The 22033-nt window shown below is 43.2% G+C and overlaps 1 protein-coding gene across 6 annotated transcripts in view; it reads left to right on the forward strand.

The window, feature by feature from the left end:
- The first annotated feature begins 17251 nt into the window (after positions 1 to 17251).
- Positions 17252 to 22033, forward strand: part of DCAF1 (DDB1 and CUL4 associated factor 1) — an 814171-nt gene continuing 809389 nt past the window's right edge. For 5 of the 6 annotated variants that reach the window (XM_085625107.1, XM_085625110.1, XM_085625111.1 and 2 more), the window contains exon 1: positions 17309 to 17445. The gene's annotated coding sequence lies outside the window, so the exon portion shown is untranslated. Of the gene's footprint in view, positions 17446 to 22033 lie in introns of all 6 variants that reach the window. The other variant, XM_085625108.1, reaches the window with a different exon arrangement.

The raw sequence follows: 22033 nt of genomic DNA on the forward strand, positions 1-22033 counted from the left end.
GAAGTCAGCACGTAAGAGGTTGACTTCCTTAGTCACGGAGTCTAATTTGGGCTCCAGGGTACCTCGCAACTCCATGATGGCCACCATGATGTCCTTGAGCGAAGGGTCTGGGTCATTATCCACTGGCTCCTCCTGCTGGCTTCCACCCGGATGGGCATCATTCCTACCCATGGCCACCGTGTACTTCTCAATGTGGTTGGATTGGCCCTGACCCAGGGGTTTGTTGCGACCCATGTCTTACTGGGCAGACCCTGGTATGGCTATGCGCGCCTAAGACACCACCACCGACGACAGTATCTAGTAGGCTCGGGAAATTGTTTGTCCTTGCCGGTCAGGGCTGGTCCCTCTGGCTACTCTAGGGGTCACCTCCTTCGCCCTGCACACTGTATCTCGTGGGCCCTTCACTCCTCCCAAGCGCGATGGTGTGCCTGCGTTAGGTGTTTCTCTCTCACTCACCCCAGCTGCCCAGCCGGCGCTCTCAGGCCTCCTCACCTCTGTCCAATGCCGGCCCTCTGAAGGAGCCCAACCCGAAGCGCCTCCACCAGTACTTATAGGGACCAGAAGGTACTGCTGGCCGTGCGCGTCCCACGTGGCAGACCGCCCCTCTTTTCAATCTGTTGAAGATCAGAAACAGCACTCCTGTTGCTGGATACTCAAACAGCACCCGTGTACTCTCCCAACAGTCACGGTGCTCGCGCTAGGAAGGGCGCCACTCTCTGGCCCCGCAGCTGGGGGCGCTCCCCCGCCTCTGCAGGCGGGTGAACGCTCTGCAGCTGGCGCACCCCCGCGAAGCGCCGGTCACGGAAGGACGCCCTGCTCGCAGCGCCGCAGTCGCAACACACGGAGGCCAGAAGGAAGCGCCGCTCTCCGGATCTTCAGCCCAAACCGGGCTCCACTGTCAGCGGCCGCCTAAGAAAAAGGCACCATGTTGAGAGGCCTACCGGCCTGCCCGGACCTTCAGACGGGGACGTGGGAGTGCTTCGGGGAGATCGCTCCTGGGCTCCGGCGGTCCGCCCCGTCCCTCAGCGGTCTCCGACACCGTCAGGTACTGTGCTCGCTCAGGATAATGCCGGATTTGGGCTATATCTTGCTGACCGCTAGCGCTGTTCCACTAGCACGTGGCCATCTACGGTGGTTGCACGCCACACCCCCTTTATGAATTATTTTTAAATATCCTTCCAGGTCCCATCCCTTTGCAACTTTTTTCCAAAATGGTAGTATGGGGTTCTGCCATTAAATAGCTTCTGTATAAGATCGGGTCTGCAGTACTGTAGCTCTAACAAGTATCCTTTGTGTAATTTAGTGGAGGAAACTCCACATCATTTTGGCTTTTTTTGCCCTGCTTATGATAGACCACACAAATTATGGATTAGGCTGGTACGTAGATTTTTGGGCTTTCGTCACTATGAGCATGCACTATGCGCTTTACGTTCGGACACGAGAGAGGGAATTGTTGTCAGGATGAACACATCTTTGCATGCTGCTTGGATTATCCGTATGCGCATTGTCAAAGTGTTGAAGCAATGATGTCTCAAAAGTAAATTTTCCTTTCTGTATCCATGCTGAATGCTGCTTCAACCTTGCAGGGATTTCCCCTTTTTAAGTCTCGCCTGACCCAGCACATGCGCTGGTCTGGCGAGACTTTTTGTGAGGGCTCAAAAAAGTGCTACCACTGTACCCAGAGCTACAGTGCATGTGCGCGGGCGCACGCGCCTCACTTTCGCGGCCGCACGGCCGCTGTGATGTTTGATAGCGATTGCGATCACTTTCACTTTCGCGGCCGCTTTGATGTTCTCCGTGAGCCAGGTTTTTTTTCTCCTGTTTATTACTTCTATGTAGTAATGGTGGCACCCGTGCGCCGCCATTACTACAGAGCAGTAATAAACAGAAACAAGTATTGGCATAGCCAATAGGTCTCACTTTTGGGACCTTATAAGTATTTAGTTATGCAACTGTTGCATGGCTAAACACTTATAAGGTCCCAAAAGCGAGACCTATTGGCTATGCCAATGCTTGTTTACTTTTATTATGTATTTTATTGACTGTGACACTGTTGCCTGTATGAGATTGTTGGTATTTATTGCTTTGAATCTAGTTGTCTTTACCTTTTTAACTTGCTGTACTGTGTTTTATGGATCTTTGTATCCGAAATAAAAAAAATGGCTTTATACTTTTTTTGATACATTAATTAGGCTTGTGTCGACCCCCTGGCCCTGTCCCAGTCCAGGGGTAATTTGGAGAACTTGCAGCAGAGCCCCATGTGCTCTGTCGCTCGAGTTGGGGTACAATGGTTATATCCTTTCCCCTTTGACATCTCGTTCGGCCAATTTGCACAATCATTGCTTCTGGTGTCAATCCCTAGCCACCTGGAGCCTTTTCTGCAGGCCTCCAGGTCTCTAAAGTGGGCCACTTTGTAGGGTGCTGGTTCAACTGACATCACACACCAGTCGTTCTCTACTTCCTTGGTCTCTCCTCTTGCTTGGGCACAGAAGTCCAGATCTTCCCCCAGCTGGTCCTTAGGGGGGCTGCAAGGGAACCAGCCTCGATGAACCTGGAAAGACACACTGGTCTTGGGGTCAACTGTAGGCAGAGTCCTTAGTTCATTAGGGCATCAGGGACCTTGTCCTTCCTGTTGCCCATGGTGTTGCCGCCATCCAAGTCTAGAGTCCATCTCTCTCTCGCCTTTGTACAAGAGCTTCTAAGTAGGGGTGGAAAGTTCTAGAAGCAAGGCACCCTTGGCCAATCCTAGGGCACCACATCACCCCTCCACCCCTGTCCCAAACTTCTTGGACTGCATGCTGGGACAGTTCAAGATGTAGCTGTCAAGTGTTCCATACTCCCAACTCATCTAGCAGCCTCAGCTCCACCCGAGCTGACATCACTGTAAGAAAGTGGCTCTGTATATACTGTTCCCAAAAATGTACAGTGTGCACAGTCCCCAGAGGTTTGGCAGAGGCTAAAGTTAGATATAACCTTACTCTCTAAAGTGGTAGCTTGGTCGAGCAGTAAGGCAGTATCAGTGGACAGTGTAAAGCATTTGTTGCACACACTCAGTCAGCAAATGGTCTCACATACTCAAGAACTGAACTCTAGGCCAATGGTTTTGTATAAAAATATATGGTTGTTTTATTTTAGAATCAACAATAGATTTCAAAATATACTTTCTCTGAGTGATAGGCTTTAGATAAATACTTTCAATATGCAATAGGCTTTTGAATGCAATAGACACAGTTGTTGCAATAGGCAACACAATTTCAAACACAATAATACATTGAGCTCAATGGGAATTTCTAGTTAAATGCAATTAGTTACTTTAAGGATTACTTTTCTAATCACAGGACTGGATCCGGGATTCAGCCCTGGGACAGTTCCTGTAAACAGTTGAGTAAAAGCGTTTTGGTTACAGTTGTGACTTTTAAGCAATATTTTGGGGTTTTAAAAGTTGACACTTAGAAACTTTTTCTCATAGAATCACCAATGTTATCCTATGGGAGGAATTTCACTTATCAGGTAAGTGGGGTTATTGTTACATTTTCTCTAACTCCGTGTTGGATCCTAGATCCAGCACTGGTGCATCACCTGTAAACAGTTGAAAGAATGTGTTTTGGTTATACAGGCGATTTTTAACGAATATTTGTAAGTTTGCAAAATCAACACTTAGAAACTTTTTCAGCAAAAACCAGGCTATGTTATCCTATGGAAGGAAATTCAAATTATAGGTAAAGTATGTTCTCGTTACTTTTGTAATCCAGTGCTGGGCTCCTAGGTTCAGCACTGAGGCATCTATCTAAAACAGGTAAGTAATTACGTTTTCACAGTTGGTGCGATTTTTAAAGAATATTTGTAGTTTGCAAAAATCGACACAGAAGAAATTTCACAGAAAAAAAAGTCAATGGTTTCCTATAGAAGAAAATTGGGTTAGCGGTAAGTATGGTTGTAATTACTTTTCTGGGTCAGTGCTGGGCACCAAGATCCAGCACTGGGATCTCTCCTGATAGCAGGTGAGTATTTTCATTTTCGTTACTCTGTTGATTTCAGGTGAATATTTTAAAGTTTAGAAACTCCACACTTAGAAGAATTTCCAAGTGAACCCAGTCAATGTTACCCTATGGAAGAAAAGAGAGTTATTGGCTTTTGGGTAAGTACTCGACTGGCAGAGTTAAGGTTCTGGGCATAGACTCAGGGGTCTCCCAGGGTCTGGTCAGTACAGTTGTTACACCCTCAGTGGCACAGGGGCAGCCGGGTGCAGAGTGAGTTAGGCCCAATGTTATTCTATGGGAGGCAGGGGGCCTTGGTTGGTGGCTGCTGGCTAGCAGGCCACGCGGATGTGGGAGCTGGGCTCCTGGTCACTTGCTCAGGGCAAATGGGGAAGTAGAGTAGAGTAGATATTGCACTGCCAGGGGCACTCCGGCGTCTGGGTGCAGGCTGCTTTTGAGCCATCGGGCGCTCAATGGATTACAATGGAGAAGCTCAAAAACGAACAAAGGCTGCACGCTCGGGGACGAAGATTCTTCAGGTGTGACCACCACTTCGAGAGGTAAGTTGGGTAGTTGGAGGATAGGTAGGCACCCAGGAGTTGGGCACAGGGGGCACAGGGGGCCGCAGGGCGCCGGGTGCAGGGGTGCCTTTTGGTGTCGGGAAAGCTTACCCTCTGCTGGTCGCGGTTGGAGGGGTCCCTGGTTCTGAGGCTGCAGGTGTCGTTAGGAGCGTTGAGGTGGGTCCTAGGGTGCTGGATTCGGGGTCACAGTCGCCGGGGGGACGTCCTCGTGGTCTTTGTCCACTCCAGCACAGGCCAGGCTTGGCGGGTGCAGAGTGTGCAGGGTTTGCGGTTCCTGGGTGATGCCAGGGGTCAGTTACGTGCTTTAAGCAGTACCACTGCTCGTGGGAGTCCCAGTTGCTTAGAGTCACAAGGTAGCCAGGTCCTCCGGGGTTTGTGAGGTTGCTGGACGCTGGAGATGCCGGGGTTTAGGAGGTTTGAGGGTCGACAGGCCGGTAGGGCTGGTGCCAAAACAGTTGGTGTCTTCCTCTTGTGAGCAGCTGCATGGCAGGTCTTCTTGTCTCTTGATCTTCTTTGTTGTTTCGGAATCTGGATCTAAGGAAGGAAGGTTCAGGGTGCCCCTAAATACTACATTTAGGGGCGTTACAGGTAGGTAAAGGGCAGAGACCACTGGGTCCCTGCCCTGGGGTGGGTACACCCCCTATCCTGCCACTCTCCTGTGGGAGGGGGGCAGTAGCCTACTCCTGATTGGGTAGGGCTTCCCATCTTCAAGATGGCGAGAGCCTGGAGATGTGCTTCACCTCGCCTCCCCCACCTGAGGGGTGGGGTTGGCAGAGGCTGGCACACCCCTTGTTCTTCCTTGGGGTTTCCGGCCAGTCTTCCCGCCAGAGTGGGGGTCAGAACCGGTAGGGGCCAGTTGCTGAGTACAGCAAGTGGCCTGGAGAAGCTCACAAAGGCGGCATGCCTTTGAAGCTTCCCCTGCGCATCCTGGGGGAGGGGACCTAGCACCTCGTCCAGGATGTGCATTGTTGCAGGCCCAGGAGAGTGGATGGCTCTCTACCCAGGGGTCCAGCAACATGTCTGCTGTTTGGCAGCCTAGGCAGCCCCTCGGACAAGACATGGATTGTAGGTTAGGTTCAGGGGGCCTCTCTAAGATGCCCTCTGTCGTGCATTGTACATTAAATCCCACACTGGCATCAGTGCGGGTTTAATGTGCTGAGAAGTTTGATACCAAACTTCTCAGTCTTCAGTGGAGCCATCATGGTGCTGTGGAGTTCGTGTTGACGAACTCCCAGCACCATTTAAATGGCAGCACTGCACTTACAGTGCCCAGGAATGGACCTGGGTACTGTAGGAGCACAGGGCTCATGCACATGTACACACACCACTGGCATAGGGCACCCAGCTAGAGGGGTGACTGATGTATGCCAGGGCAGTGTGTGTTGTGGGCATGGTACACAGGGATGTGTGCCATGTCGACTCTCTGTTTTGCTCTGTACCCAGACACTCAGCCTGCAAGGGCAGTGTGTGTGGGTCAGGGTACAGGGCCTCTAAGGGTGGCACAATAAGTGCTGCAGCCCTTAGGGGCCTTCCCTGGTCACAAGGCCCTGGGTACCTAGTGTACCATTTACCAGGGGCTGACATGTGGCCAGAGTTTGACAATTTGGGTTTAGGTTTCAGCACAGTTTTAGGGAAGGAACATAGGCCCTGGGTACCTGATTGGCAGGAGCCCAGGGCACACTCAGTCAAAGTACATTCAGCAATTCAGCAAATAGTGGGGGCATACCATGCAAGAAAGATGGCACTTTCTCACAATCACTACCAGGGACTTTCCCACCAAAACATCAAAGGTGCCCCTCCTGTGTTGGCTCCAGAGGCCTGGGCTTTTTCCTTTGTTCCGTGGGCCTGAGTTGTCCCACCCGAGTACAGTGCGACAACTAAATAACTGATGCATATTTTCTTCCCTAACCATTCCTCCTCAGGAGTAAGAGGAGGCCTGTGTTACTTCTGCTGGGGAGCAGTGTAATTAACTTGGCCCACCAGGTTGACAAAAAGGTATAAACTAAGCAAGAGAAATATAAAAATTCTGGACGAGCCATAAGGTGTACATGTAGACTCTTGGGACTTGCATATTCAAACTGGGTGCACATGTTTCACCCCAGTTTGACATCTTATTTTGAAGTGCAAAGTGATGCAAAACTACACTCTGAGGCAAATTTCTCCCTATGTGTATAACACAGTGCCACTGCAGATAAAACAATAAACCGAATTAACTTTACATATGGTGGCCCACTGATATTATAAGGCCTACTCCAGGTCAACATATAACCTTGTAGAGTTCCCTCTTCTCCAGGATCCCGGAACAAAGTTACCAGACTGCGCACAACAGCAGTCTCCCACATGCAGCCCACACACATGTGCATACACATTTTCAGGTATAACCAGCCAGGCACTCCTTACCCTTGCTGTGTTGCCACAGCCTTATTTTGAAAGGAGGATACTGGCTGTAAACACTGCAGTCCATTTACCATATGATTACCGTGGGTGAGACTTACCCACAGTCAGTGCTTAATTTGTGCCGGTGCTTTCCGGTGCTCAGCACCGGCACTTATTTCCCAGGGCCGGGGCTGTTGAATTAATTTTACCCTCCCTGGGCAGCCCTACCAAGTACCACCCATCAGGGATTAGACTAATGCATTTTAGTGCTGGTGTCCGCATCACCGCACTAAAATGCATTAGTCACGCATTCACATCTGCCTGAATTGAATGTGAATGAAACGCTGCGGCCTGCATATAATTAAAAAAGAAAAGCGCTGCTGCTGCGCTCAGCAATTCATTTACCTGCCTCGCAGCTCACAGTAGATGATGGCCTCAGGGGATTTTGAACCGTCTTTTCACACGTTTTTTTCGAAACGGCACCGGATATAAAAGAACGCATATCTGTTTTGTTAAGGGCCGACCTCAGCCTCTGGGACAAGTGGTTCTGGTGCATTCAGTACTGGGTGCATTCTTCCCTGGAGGCGGAGGCAGAATCTGCTCTGCACGGGCCGGGCACAGCTCACGTAGATTCGGGGCTGTTTTTCATGTTTTCCACACAAAGCTCACATTCCTGTTCAATCTCCAGGTGACAGTTTCAGCCTGGATTCACAATTGTCTTAACTGCTGCTGCAACTCACCGGACAAGTGGTGCTGTATGCGACCCATTTTGATTAGGGTGGGCATTGCCACCTCAAACCATGCACTCCTCTCTGGCCTGCTGCTGCAGCAGCCCCTGGAAATCATGGTTTTTGCCAGCCCTTCAGGCCTCTGTTGTGGTGGCACAGGCCGATGCATGAGCACTCTTGTCTTGACACCAGGAATTGCTGCTGGAGCCGGAAGAATTACAGTAAAGATCTTCTTGACATATGCTGCCCTGAGTGCCCCCCTGCTTTTGGAGGATTGCTGGTGGCTATGCCAGTCATGGTGAGAGCTGGCACTAGAGTGGCTAAAGACCGAGTCACAGCTCTGAAGACAGCATACCAAACCATGCCCTCTCACAGCAACTTAAATCTATAGCTGCATATTAAATGCAAAGCAGTACAGTACTATCTGCAGAGAAGAGAGCCAGCATCATCTCTTTCACTGCCGCAGCATGCCCTCTATGACCGGTAACTGACTCCTGTCTCCAGTGCGTCATCATGGTAGTCAGAGCAGCTGTCTGCAGTGAGGCACTCCACAGACTACCGCTACATTGACCATCCCGAAGCAGCAGGCATTATTTACCCACAACTGTCAGTGACTCTTCTTGGTAAGTCAAAGATAATGTGGTGATTAATGTTCCTGCTGGAGAGGGATTTGAGTTTTGGGTAGTGCAAGTTTTAACTCACCAGTAGTACAGAGGGTTAACATGCCTGTTGTAAAGAATGTGTATTTTGCATGTCACAGAACTGTATTTTATGTGAATAGTTCAGTGGGTTACTGCTTTATAACAGAGATCCTTTGATTAGTTATAATTCATAAATTACGATCCTATTCCACATAGCGGCCTAAAAACTGTCAATAGTTAGGTTGTGTAAAAATGCATTCTTATTAGGAAAGACAACGTCAATTACTGTGGTACATTCTAAACCCTGAGTTTGTGCTTTTCCAGACCACTCTTAAAATATAATGCCCACCTAACTATAGATGACGTGATCCTACACCTTGTAATCCTCATTGGTTTTTTAACATTTCCTAGGATGATTCATTGTCAATGTACAATGAGTCTATGGTTTAAAATGCTCTGGCAACCTGCACTTGTATGAGCAGCGCTATAAAAACAAATGAAATGTTTGTGAGAGAAGAACTGAACTACAGAGAGATAAGGGCACTAATGGAGAGTGGTAGTAAGAGAATCTGTGGAGAAGGAGGTCATTGGAGGGGGGCACCAAAAAAGTTTGTTGCACTGGGCACCACCTGTGCTAATGCCAGCTCTTAAATAATGAGTCAGTGATGTCTGTCACTGTGCTGTTCGACATTGATAGTTTTGTCTAATTGGGAAGGTGTTGTACTTGGTCAGTCTGGGGAGGTAGTAGGTGGAGCGAGGGGGTGAGGCCTCCTAAAAAACATTTTGAGCACCTGCACTTAATATTTTACAAATTAAGCACTGCCCACAGTAAACATTCCAAAACTGGGTGATCCAAAAAGTGGTGGAAAATCCAGGCAGATTAAATGAGCAGAACCCATTTTGCTACACTATCTGTAGGCTTTAACACAGTGTAATAACATTCCACCCTTTAAAGGTCTATTGGCTTTAACATGTGGTTTTCACAATAAATAAATCAGGCCTACTGTGTGTATCATACATTTCCATAATAAGAGGATTCGATATTTGACACCTTACTAACCCTTACCAATGAACCAATTGCATTTATAGCCTTTATCACTGACTGGCCACCATAAACAACCGGGGCCTATTGTATTCTGCATGGCATTCTCACAAGACAACTGTCAGTAGAGTGCCGATTATCAAATTATTATTACGTACAGAATTACATCTAACTCAAATTACATACAAAATTACAGCTGGCAAAACAATATACATCCATTCCCAAAATGATTCTCAAAGTGCACATCTTCTACCCCAAAAAACTGTCACAGGGACTAACCAAGACCAAAATCATTGCCCACTTGATAATCTTTGAGAATCCCTGTAACAAAAGCAAACGTCAGTCTGCATTCTTTAACCCAGTGTAATAAAAGCACACCCCTTAAAACCTACCAGCTTTAACATATGTTTTTCACAATAAAAGTCAGGAGTGCTGCCTTTGTAGTAACTTTTCATATTAAACAGATCAGGCCTATATCTTTGATCAATAGCTTGTCACTATTATCAATTATGTCTTGCTGTATTGAGCATAGGCTGTCTCTCAATGCAAAAAGTGCAATACAAGGACTCTTTGTTTCCAGTGGAAGGGCACAACTTCTGCCCAATAAAACTCTGTACTCAAGACGATCAACATTTGGGCAGAGCACATGCCCCTCTCATTAGTCCTAAAATTACAACTGTACAAAACTACAGTATATTAAATTACGATACACAACTCTTCCTAAAACGACGTAATGATTTTTACAGTACACATTTTCTATCAGTAGGGTTTGTCACAGGGTACATTTGTTTGGAATCGTATCTTTACATTTTGGCACGATTTTGTAAAAGGAATATTTCACAAGATGTGCACGCCCTACCTCTACAAAATAAGCGTGGATTGTTGCCGGCAGTCTTTCGAGATAATTGGTGAGCTTTCCCGCGATCTGTTACCATCTGTGAGGAGCCAATGGTGGAATTTTGAGTGTTTTGCCTTTTCCTGGCTCACACTCTCATCTGACGCCTCACGCTCCTACCCAACAACGTGGTATCCTAGCAACGTGCACAACAAAAAACAACGTTGCACATCATCGCGCATGGACGTTACCGGCGGCCATCTTGAGGAATAAACAAGTTTGTTTCCACAGCTACGGAGTCTCCGATCGGACGAATTACGATCGTAAAAGAGATTATTTCACACGGGCTTGCGCATAGTGTATATTCTTCAGTGATATACACGCTAAATATGCAAATTTGAGGTTTAAAGCCTGCACTTGGAGTCTATGAAAGAAAAGTCTTTTAAAACACAGAAAGGAAGGAAATTTTGCGGAAAAATATAAAAGGTATTGTTAATTTTATTTATACAATACAGGAGAGAGAAGAAAATAATAATTATTATGGAGAAAATATATATTTAGTTTTACATAATTTACACATTGACAATAACACTTGTTTAAACAGTAACTTTATTGAAAGCATTCAAAATATATCTTTAGATTAATACAATACAATATAATGGCAGCAAATCAACAAATTGTGCTTCTTGAACAATTTCTTCCTGTCTCTGGCAAACCCAAAGGAATATGGAAAACCTGGTTTCGTAGTTTTGAGAGTTATTTGGTTGCAATTGATGCTGATGATTATTCTGAAAAAAGAAAGTTGGCAATCTTGTATAGTCACTTGGGAAAAGCGGGACGGGAAATATTTGATAATCTTCCTCCCGGTATTCCCCCGTCTGGAACTACAGTATATTGAAATTACGATACACAACTCTTCCTAAAATGGCGTAATGATTTTTACAGTACACATTTTCTATCAGTAGGGTTTGTTACAGGGTACCTTTGTTTAGAATCGTATCTTTACATTTTGGCGACGATTTTGTAAAAGGAAGATTTCACAAGATTTGCACGCCCTACCTCTACAAATTAAGCGTGGATTGTTGCCGGCAGTCTTTCGAGATAATTGGTGAGCTTTCCCGCGATCTGTTACCATCTGTGAGGAGCCAATGGCGGAATTTTGAGTGTTTTGCCTTTTCCTGGCTCACACGCTCATCTGACGCCTCATGCTCCAACCCAACAACGTGGTATCCTAGCAACGAGCACAACAAAAAACAACGATGCACATCATCGCGCACGGACGTTACCGGCGGCCATCTTGAGGAATAAACAAGTTTGTTTCCACAGCTACGGAGTCTCCGATCGGACGAATTACGTTCGGAAAAGAGATTATTTCACACGGGCTTGCGCATAGTGTATATTCTTCCGCGATATACACGCTAAATATGCAAATTTGAGGTTTAAAGCCTGCACTTGGAGTCTATGAAAGAAAAGTCTTTTAAAACACAGAAAGGAAAGAAATTTTGCGGAAAAATATAAAAGGTATTGTTAATTTTATTTATACAATACAGGAGAGAGAAGAAAATAATAATTTTTATGGAGAAAATATATATTTAGTTTTACATAATTTACACATTGACAATAACACTTGTTTAAACAGTAACTTTATTGAAAGCATTCAAAATATATCTTTAGATTAATACAATACAATATAATGGCAGCAAATCAACAAATTGTGCTTCTTGAACAATTTCTTCCTGTCTCTGGCAAACCCAAAGGAATATGGAAAACCTGGTTTCGTAGTTTTTAGAGTTATTTGGTTGCAATTGATGCTGATGATTATTCTGCAAAAAGAAAGTTGGCAATCTTGTATAGTCACTTGGTAAAAGCAGGACGGGAAATATTTGATAATCTTCCTCCCGGTATTCCCCCGCCTGGAAATGGAGATGGATGGAATGTTTTCACTGATGCAGTTCAAAGACTGAATAAAAAATTTCTAGAACAACCAAATGTTATGCTTGAATGATATAATTTAATGAAAAGAAAACAAGAGCCAAATGAAACAGTGGAAGAGTTTATTTCGGCTCTCAGAAATTTAGCAGCAGAATGCAATTTTGGTGCTTATCTTGACATAGTCATCCGGGATCAATTCGTATACAAGTGTTTTCATAAAAAAATACAAGAAAGAATCTTAAGCTGCCGAGATCCAACATTATCAGAAGTGATAGATATGGCTAAAAGCATTGAGCGATCTATCATTTCATTACAATGCATTTCACAAGAAACCGCTTTCTCACCAAATTCACAGAACGAATCACAAGTCAATGCTATTACTTCAAAAAACAAATTTGTGAAACCTTTTATAAAACCTTTTCAAAGGAGAATAACTTCTTCATGCTATAGATGTGGTTCAAGAACACATCTTGGGAACAGTCCTATTTGCCAGGCTCTTGGAAAGAAATGTTCAAATTGTCAAAAGATTGAACATTTTTACAGAGTTTGTAGGAGCAAGAGATTTGTTCAAGTCAGTGCTGTCTCTTCAATAGAATACCCAGACATAAATATTGCTTCTGTTGATTCGTCTCTGCAAAACTTGGATATTAATACTGTTGATGTTTCGTCGCAGTCTTTAAAGAAAAAGATAATACTTTCAATTGATACTGATGGAGAGTCATCGATGAATAGTCGTGCAAAAGAACCTACGTGTGAAGTTATGATTAATAACATTTCTTTCAGCATGATGGCAGACTCTGGTGCACCTGCAACCATCATTTTTGATGTTTTATTTAATTTTCATTGGCCATCTCATTCCATGAAATTACATCCTTTAGATATTGTTCCAAAGGGTTATGGTGGCAAAGACATCGACATGTTGAGTTATTTTATGGGTGATGTGACATGTTTGGGAAGATGCATTTGTATAAAAATCTATGTTGCAATAGAAGGAAGATGTATTGTAGGTTGGCAAGATCTTGCAAAAATGGGCCTTAAGCTAGTTCCAGGTTCTGATTCTCCAGTGCAAGTTAATGATGTGTCCATTTAATTAATTTCAGAAAACTTAAATGATCTAGTTAGTGGTATTATTTCAGAGTTTCCAGAAGTTTTCAGAGAATCAGTTGGCAAAATCATGAACTATGAGCATTTACTCAAGCTTAAACCAGGTGCAATCCCTGTTATGCACAAATTAAGAACAATACCCTTAAATGTTAAAGATGATCTTAAAAAATTGTTAGATAAAATGGTGTCTGAAGGCATAATTGAAACAACCAATTCCTCACAATGGGTCAGTCCAATAGTCATCGTTAAAAAGAAGGATTCTAGCATTCGTTTGTGTGCTGACCTTCGCTCATTAAATCAAAATATAATCATTGACTGTCATCCTCTTCCAAAAAGTCAAGATTTACTCACTGGTATCTCTGGTTCAAAATGTTTCACTTTGCTTGATTTACGGAGTGCATATCACCAAATTCCTTTGTCCCCATCATCATCTGAGCTTACAATATTTATCACTCCTTTCGGAGCATATAAATATTTAAGACTCCCTTTTGGCTTGGCTTCTGCAGCCAGCGTTTTTCAGAAATTTATGGATGACCTACTTAGTGATATTCCATCTGTACAAGCGTACCAGGATGACGTTCTTATTTTTTCAAAATATAAGATTGATCATATTCACACTTTGAAGGCAGTTTTATCCCGTTTTAAGGACGTTGGTGTAACTTTAGGAAAAGACAAATGTAGATTTTTTGAAAAGGAAGTAGATTATTTGGGACACTCGGTTTCAGAAAATGGAATAAAACCAACATTTTTACTTACTCAGGCAATATCAAATGTACCAATTCCCTCTGATAAAGATTCGTTGAAATCTTTTTTAGGATTGACATTATTCAAGGTTTATCCAGGGTTACTCCCAGATTGTTCAGCCTTTGCGTGCACTTCTCAAGAAAAATGAGAAATTTAATTGGTCAAGTGAGGTTGAATATGCGTTTAACCTAGTTAAAAAAGTCATAATTGAGGCTCCTGCTTTGTCATCATTTACTCCAGGATTAAAATGTACAATCTCTGTTGACGCCAGTCAACATGGATTGGGTGCAGTTCTTTGTCAATGGATAGGTTCAAAAGAGCATACCATTGGGTTTGCTTCCAGATCTCTAAGTAGTGCTGAAAGAAATTATAGCACTATTGAGTGAGAAGCTTTCGCCTGCTCATGGGCAGTTGAAAATTTTTAAACATATATTTGGGGTTCACACTTCATTCTTCTTAGTGATCATAAACCCTTGTTGCACCTCCTCAATGGCAATGGTACTGGTAAAGCTTCAGCCAGGTTAGTCAGAATTTTGTCGAGATTACATGAATACAATTTCACCATACAACACATTTCTGGAGGACATAATTTGAGAGCAGATTGTCTTTCTAGACTATCTTTTAAAGAAAACTCATCTGATTCAAGTTTTGATGATGTAGAATGTGTTGTTGCTTCAATTGAGGACTTAGTTCTTTCTCCTTTCAGTATTTCACGATCGGATTGGGTCAAAGCTTATTGCGATGATTCCACACTTTCTGCTGTTAGAAACATGATTATATCAGGTTGGCCCAAAGAACGTTCCCTTCCTGCCCCCTTAAAATAATTTTCTCAAGTATCAAATGATTTATGCATTGTCAATGATGTGATTTTTCGTGGACATCAATGTGTCCCTCCATCCATTTTTAGAAACAAACTTTTTCATGCAGCTCATGAAGGACATTTAGGGATAGGTGCCACCTCAAGAAAACTTAAAGAACACTTCTGGTGGCTAGGTCTAGATGGAGATATAACTAATTGGATTAACAATTGTAATACATGCCTGGTTTCAGATAAACATTGGAAGACATCTCATCTTCCTTTACACTGTGTTCCTTTGCCTGAGGAGCCTTGGTCCAAAATTGCAATTGATTTTGCTGGTCCTTTTGTTGTTTTACCTCAGCATAGACAGTATATTATTACAGTCATTGATTATCATTCAAAATGGGTTAATTTTGATTTTTGTGAAACCTCAAATTCTCATGCTGTCATCAAATTTCTTAACAGAGTTTTTCTAGCTGAGGGTTCACCAAGAGAAATTGTTACGGATAATGGGTCACATTTCTGTTCTTCCTTAATACAGGAATATTTTAACACACACGACATTAAACATCTAAGGGTTGCATTGTACTCTCCTTCCTCGAACGGTCTCATTGAAAGAATGAATAGATTCATCAAGGAGGGCATTCAGTCTGCAATTTCCACCAATGTTGACGTTGAAGACTTTCTAAGTAAGAAGATTTGGTCATACATTGTTACTCCTCATTCCACTACTGGCATATCTCCCTTTAGATTACTCAAAAAGAGAAATCCAAATGGGAACATTTGCCCATCTTGGATAAAAGGTCTTTCAAGTAAAGATAATAATTGCTTAGCTTGTAATGGTAAGCATATTCTTAAAAGAAATGTCTTGGCGCAACAGGAAGTACAAAGGAGAAGCTTTGATTCTGTTGTTAAACCTGTTGTACATACATTCCAAGTTGGTGATTGGGTCATGATCAAAAATCCATGTAGAGTCACTAAAGGTGTTTCGAAATTTTCTCTACCCACACAAATTATAAAAGTTGCAAAGGGGTCAGTTTTTTGGGATAAAAAGGGGTGGTGGAATAAAAGAGCTATAGTTAAACTTTCCCCTGAACAAGCCAATAGAATTCGGATGACTAAACACCCTTTTGACACATCTTCTTGTTGTTATTTCCCCATTGGCTCACCTTCTGACAATTCTCACACACAATCCTTTCAAACTGCTCCTAACAGCCCTTCTCAATGCACTTCTCAAGACTCAAATTCACAGATTATGCCTCTCTCACACCCACAACATCTGTATCAATCAGACCTACAAGGAACTGTCCATTCCCTGCAAAATGTAAGGATTTTTATTTGTCTTAATTTTTCTTATTCTAACAGTCTGTTTATCCTTTATTTAAAAAAGGGAGATGATGTAGAGCACGTAAATGTGTATTTATAAATTGGCCTTCTTTGATGTCATATGTTATTGTGCATTCTGTATTCTGTGGCGTGCGCTTCTTGAAGATGTGTTTACCTTCAAGAAGTGCTCGCGTCTTGCCTCTGTTGCGGTTAGAATTCCGAACTGAATAATGGGTTGTCAGCAGTTGGACTTCTTCTGCAACAGACGTGCTCCAGTGACTTCCTTTCCCTACCAGAAGAATAAATCTACTTAAAGCAAGGATTATCAATCTTGAGACTTTATTTACATTTGTTTTGAATCATATCTTTACACCAACACCAAAATCTGTTCCTACTATGATAATCCTAAAATTCCTTTAACAGGATACCTGCCTATCATTTTGAAAACATCGGAAAGCCAAACGACCCTTAAAGACTCAAATCCACGCGGTATTCGGTACCTTGCAAAACACATACAGAGTACCTTTACAATTTCAAAACTTCCCCAAATTACAATTTTTTTAGCTGTCTGATTCGCTAACGTGGGCACTTTTATTTTGTGTCCGGGCCTATAATCTGTCCCAATACGAAACTAGCTGCTGTCAAATCAGACCTAAAAAAAAAAAACAAGCACGTATTGCACCTGCCACTTACGTAGACAATAAACATCTCCAATGCCCCCTCGTGGGTCTATTGCTTTTGTACAAACCGCGCTCCTATTAAAAGACGCATCGGAAGGGAGGGTTGGGCCAAAGTCTTCACGGCCAACTACCCCACACGGATTATGCTGCCGAAAAGTATGCCTGTCAGATGTTTAGCTTTGAGGGTGTTTGTAGCGTTCTCAAAGGGACTGTTTATGTAGAGCGCTTCGTTTCTATTAAAAAAATAAACGTATGACATATTGCCAATAACATTAATTTAAACATTTTTTTTTAAACTAAATATTATTTAAATATTCATACTTAGAATTTCATAGATTTCTCATATTTGTTTTAAAGAATAAATCTGTAATCGATGACCTGTTAAGTCATGCTCTTGTATTATTAGGGGGCGTTTATCAGCTCGGACCAGTAAGCACCCGTTACAACATGGCCGTTACATGTGCGCAGGCCTCTCCTCGTTCAGTATTCGCCATTGGAGGAGGCTGAGTGACAGGACAAAGCACTACTGTGCTACCGGCTGAGCACATGACGTATGTTGATGCGCGCGGCCGTGACGCGAATAGAGCGGGACTCTGGAAGCCTGGAGTGTGTCTGAGAGGCCAGGGAAGGGGTACCGCGTAAGACAGAGGCCGGCGGCCGGTACCGGTGGGGAGGACGAGGTAGGCTGGGAGAGGTGTCGAGTATAGGGGGCAGGCGGTCTTGGTTAATACCCCCTATGCCTTTAGACGGTTCACACGTGCTTGTCATGGGAGCTTAGCACAGAGCATAACAGTGGTTACAGGTCTTGATAATAGAGTAAGGGGAATAGTGGTTGACAGTGTAGTGCCCTGTCTACTTTAACGCAAATGTATCCTCTACTTACCCTTCAATGTAAGACAATATAATCCCCAAGTCCTGTGAAAAGCTGGTAACCCATGCTGATCTGTCAGAATTTTTGGAGCTGAGAATGTACCTTAGCAACGACTAGCCATATGAGCGGTAAGCGGGACATACCATGCCTGCTAATAAATCCCGCAGAGAGAGGTGAAATGCTTGTCAGTTTGGTGACTCATTTATCCCATAAGGCTGTCCGTTTGGGGGGTCGGTGGCCACTCCTCGCGTCGTTCTCTTTGGCCGCTTATTTGTTGTATATCTAGGTAAGATTGTGGACTGGCCGCCGGCAAAAGTGAGATTTCTGAGTAATCGAGGCAGTGTATCAAGCGTAAACAAGCATTGGCATAGCCAATAGGTCTCGCATTTGGGACCTTTATAAGTATTTAGTTATGCAGCACAATATCCTTGGTGCAGCAACATTAACTGTTGCATGGTTAAACATTTATAAGGCCCCAAAGGCGAGACCTATTGACTATGCCAATGCTTTAAAACATTTTTTTTTTTATAAAGGACAAGCAGTGCTATCTGGCTGCGGCTGCCACTTGGAGGTAGAGAGAGAGAGAGAGGTGTAGAGAGAGAGAGGTGTAGAGAAAGAGAGGTGTAGAGAAAGAGAGGTGTAGAGAAAGAGAGGTGGAGAGAGAGAGAGAGAGAGGTGGAGAGAGAGAGAGAGGTGGAGAGAGAGAGAGAGAGAGAGAGAGAGGTGTAGAGAGAGAGCGAGAGGGGTGTAGAGAGAGGGGTGTAGAGAGAGAGAGAGAGGGGTGTAGAGAGAGGGGTGTAGAGAGAGAGAGAGAGAGGTGTAGAGAGGGAGGGGTGTGTAGAGAAAGAGGGTGAGAGGGGTGTGTAGAGAGAGAGGGGTGTAGAGAGAGAGGGTGAGAGGGGTGTGTAGAGAAAGAGGGTGAGAGGGGTGTGTAGAGAAAGAGAGAGAGCGGTAGAGAGAGAGGTAGAGCAGTGGAGAGGTTGAGGATGGAGGTATGCAAATCAAACATGTCCACTGTCTGAATAGAAATCCCCTTTGTTATGACTGACAAGAATGAATTACTGCAAGATATTTATTTCCATAAAATTCCCAGCTGCGGACACAAGAATTAATCTTTCTATTACGGTTTCCTTTGTGCCTTTCATATTATGATAAAAATGCATTACTCAAAATATATTTTGAAATGCTTGCAAACAAAAAGATAAGTCTTTCTCAGCCGGTCTGCTTTGTTCCGTTCTAATAGAACGTAATTGCTGTCACAGTCTTGCATAAAACAAACAAATAAAACAGGCAACCATGTTAAAAACATTCTAAAGTTCTAATTTGAGAACTGTCAAATGCATTTTCAGCGCTGAAAAAGTAAGCAATATAAGTGTACTCCTTGCATGTCAACAGCAACTTCATTTGAATCCTTCAAGATGGTGGAAAGTGACTGCACACAACAAATGCGTTAGAATTGAAGAAATTGGTTTGGCAGTTTAAAAAAAACGAAAACTGAAAATCAAGACATGACATACGAAACAGCAAAAATTGTGCTGCAAATGCACTAGGCAGCATAGATTCATCATAAAAGATGGAGCCTTACATGAGCGCTCCTCCCATACAAGGAAGCAGGCTCTGTAACTATGGGCAGAAAGGACAGCAGCACTGAAGTGACAGACTTCAGAGGAGCTATTGCAGGGAGTCCTTGAGAGAACAGAGGGGCAGAGAGTATGAGATTAGATGTCAAGAGTGTGGGACGAGAAAGGTCTATTAAGCTTAATTATCCTTGGTGCCTTGGAGCGAACAGTAACACCCACTGCAGTTGTAGGACATAAATGGAGAGGCCAACAGTCCTGCGCTGCATTGAAAACAAACCCCACCGGTTCTGTAGGACAGGGAAACAGAAGTGCAAACACATAAAAGAGAAATAAAGAAAAAAAGAAAATGCTTACTTCGACACAGCCACAGAGCTGACTAAAGTCTTCCAAGGGAGAATGAACAAGCCCGGGAGTTGATTGCGCGCGCGTTTGACGCGGCCGTCAAAGTGAAAGCGATCGCGGGCTGGAAGGGTGCCTGCGTGCGATGCACTTAACGAGCCATGACGGAAGCGCGTGCCTGCACGCAAGCTGTAGGCCACAGTGGTAGCATTTTCTGGAGCCCTTACTAAAGGTCTCGCTTGAGCTAGCGCATGCTCTAGCTCAGGTGAGACCTAAAAAACATAGTGTTACTAGTAATGTGGGGATTTTAGTGGCTGTTAGGAGGGTGTTCTGGAATTGCCAGTGGGAGAGGTGGCGGTAGGTTGAAAAGTAGACAACATTGTAGTGACAGTTTATTGAACCATAAGCCGTAAACAACGTATACAGCCAGATGAAAGCATTACTGCCTATAGTCCATGCCATTAGTTAATTATCTTCACTCAGCTAAGGGGTTCGAGCTTGCAGGCAGGTAAATGATGAGAGAGAAAGGAACAGTAAGTAATGCAATTGACCAGTCCCAACTTAGGCAATACTCTTAGCACACAATCACGCCAACTCTGTCACCACTTCTACTGTCCTCTCCCTGAAGAGGGAGTTTTCTGTGCCTATGGTCTACATTTGTAATTAAGGACTTGGCATCTAAACGACAATCCCACTCAGTATTCTAATGAATACTTCAGTATCTTTTGTGCTTTTCCAGAGAGTGGGATTTTTTAGCATGCTTTAAAGCAGTACATTATCAAAATGCAACACTTTACTTTAGAATCTGCCAGTGAACAGCATGAACAGTTACCCACTTCGCAAAATGAATCCATAATGATGTTTACAAAGCCCGTCTATTTGGCTTTGCATCGTACATTGATGATATCCCACCGATGATACATATGCAAAGCTCTATATACTGATGATATCCCACCAATGATACATATGCAAAGCTTTCTTTATGTGGGCCTCTTCCAGCAAAAGTTATAACAGTCCTACTGCTGAAACTTCCACGTTTCTTTTTCTGTACGCTTAATTCTGACTGACCTCATGCATGAATATTTTGATATTAATGTTTTGCAACATTATTTATTTGAAGTACTTCTCTTTTGACTTGCATGAATAAAATACATTTTTTATCAATAGTTAAAACCAAGCCAATATATAAACAAGAATAAAATATGTAATATTCATATAAAAAGGTTCACACTGTTAATCCATAACCAGTATCATTGAATAGTACGTTTTAGTTAGAAGAGGCCATGAGTTCTTTGAAAGGAGTATAAGAGATATGTAGTGTTTTTTAAATATATAAGATACTGTTAGTGAATTTACCAGAATGCTTAATAGACTGTCATCAAATCAGTTATATATAGCATGTCTTAACTGCATCTTTGCAAGTTCACAGCTCCAGGCAACGGAAAGCCAGTGCTAGAAATTTCTTGAGCCTGCTTAAGAAAGCTGGACAACAAAATATCAGTTGAGCTAAAGTATTGTCTATGTAGGGACAGAAGCAGCAATGAGTACTCTGTTCCAAGTAATTCCTGAATTGTGAGACCTCTCCTATAATCGACCAATTTGAATCAGAATAAAATATATTGAATATACAGGCTCCATGGTTTTGGAATTTAATGATCGCTCTGTTATTGGATTGAACTCGATCTCAACTGTACCTGATTGCATTGAGGCCTTTATTCAAAGATTCCTTTATCATTTTTCATGCATACGAGTATGGACTGTTTTTTTTTCTTCCCCAAACGGTTTTAAACAGGTATGAGAGTTCGTTGTTCTGTAGTAACTACATTTAAAGTTGTTCTGCCATGGAGTTCACTGCGTTGTTACAGGGTGTTTTGTTGTCATGGTTTGGTGAGTCAGATTTTTGTCAAAGAACCACTATAAATTACTTTTACTCAGCATGCATTAGTTTGAACTAATACCTCTTTATGGCCACATTTTGCGCTAGTGATTGCTCAGGTAACTTAAATTCTAGACTTATTTGCACTTGACATGTTGATTTGAGTAGACAGAATTTGGATATAAAGACTGCTTTATGGTGTGTTTAACAAGCTGTTGAAATCACCGGGGAATGACATCAGTCAGTGTTGGTAAGAATTTAAACTTTATCACTTGTAATTGTTGTGTTAATGTTTGGCCTGTGATATTTTTGCATAATTTCAAGAAGGCATTTAAAGATACAGCTTTGATTTCTAAGACTAGGAGAAGTTGTTTAGTTGATCCTTTTATGTGGAACTCTACTCCCAGATGTTTGTTAAACACTTTGGATAATGTTGCAAACTTAAAGCTTATGACACTGCTCAACTTTGCTCTTTTTAGGTCGCGCATAGGCAGTGCATGCGCTGTCTCTTCGATTCTGGCTGTATCTACTCTGTGGACTTGCAGCCTGCCCATCACTTTTCATTTGTTTCTTTGTGCTTCTCTCCAAAAAGCTTGCTTCTG

The sequence above is a fragment of the Triturus cristatus genome, chromosome 9 (genome assembly GCF_964204655.1).
Source record: "Triturus cristatus chromosome 9, aTriCri1.1, whole genome shotgun sequence".
Taxonomy (NCBI): Eukaryota; Metazoa; Chordata; class Amphibia; order Caudata; family Salamandridae; genus Triturus; species Triturus cristatus.